General features: G+C 58.5%; 1 protein-coding gene across 1 annotated transcript in view; it reads left to right on the top strand.

The window, feature by feature from the left end:
- Positions 1-1,229, top strand: part of DENND2D (DENN/MADD domain containing 2D) — a 24,239-nt gene that overhangs the window by 19,355 nt on the left and 3,655 nt on the right. The window lies entirely within an intron of this gene.

Raw genomic sequence — 1,229 nt, 5'->3', positions numbered from 1 at the left:
TGCATCGGTCTCCCGTGTTGGAGGGACAACTCAGGACACGTGTCCTGCTTTGAGCTGTCAGGAGGAAGTTTCAGAGAGAGCATGTTACTCACCTCAAGCGAGAAGAGCTACTTTGGGGGGTGTCTGCACTGCCTAACCCTGACTCTGTGCAGACAAAGCGCCAGCCACGGGGAGAGGCTAGCAGTGAGCTGCTCCAGAAGCCTGGAACCAGCTCTCGTGGGAGGACGTCCCCCAGGTGCACGACACCACGGAAGTCCAGAGCGCTCAGTGGGCATTTCCGAGGCCACACAGGCCACGCCGGGCCGGGCCGGGGCACAGGGAGCAGACCCCAAGCCCCGCTTCCACCGCGTGCTGCTGGGAAGGAAAGACATGTTTTCCTTCCTCGCTTCCTGGCCCTCCCAGCCCTTCTCAGAAGTGCTGAGTACACACGCCCTCTGAACGAGCCTTCGCCTTGTGACTCACGGGGACAGAGGGCCAGCCCGTGTGTAGCAATCAGACTTCAGTGTCCCAATACCATCGGTTATGAAACTTCCTGACACTGTAGCCTGGCTTCTCAGCAGCCGGGCTCCTCCCTGGGCCGGGCAGGAAGGCTTCCCGAGGCCGAGGCGCTGGCTCCTGCCGTCGGGGCCTGGGCCTCTGTCCCGCCCCCGCAGCTGCCCTGTGGAGTGGGCAGGGGCTACAGCGGGTGTGAGGGGATTCCCTGACCCCCACATCAGCTCCCGGGGAGGGATTATTTGACAGTAATATACCCCAGTGCTAGGAAGATTTGGGGGAACGACGTCACAGAAACATTCTCACCCACAATCTTAGCTCCCAACCCCCCAAACAAACAGGCTTCCCCGAGTGAAGGTACCGGAGCCCATGTACACAGTGGTTTCAGGCCCGGACTAGTTCACCTTTTCTCCCCTGAGGATGGGTAATTACAGCGCCAGCTCAGTCTCTTGGCACACTTGCCAGTCCCTCTTTTTCCTTTTATTTGGAAGAAGGTAGCACGGGGGGTGGGGTTGGGGGGAGGATCATTCACCCCATTGTCATGAGCAAACTGAAAAGAGGAGCCCAGTAGGCATTTCAGTCACCAGCAGGTTGGGGTGAGGGGCTGGGGGAGGGGGTTATGGCAAACTGTTGGGCCCGTGCCCAGCCCAAAGTGGGCAGCCGCACTCAGTTCTCTCTGAATGTTGTCCTTTAGAAATGAGAACCAGCATTAGACTTCCTGACTTTTTTAAAAAATA

The sequence above is a fragment of the Myotis davidii genome, unplaced genomic scaffold, assembly GCF_000327345.1.
Source record: "Myotis davidii unplaced genomic scaffold, ASM32734v1 scaffold217, whole genome shotgun sequence".
NCBI lineage: Eukaryota > Metazoa > Chordata > Mammalia > Chiroptera > Vespertilionidae > Myotis > Myotis davidii.
Note: the sequence above shows the minus strand (reverse complement) of the source record. Positions and strands in the feature narration are given on the sequence as shown.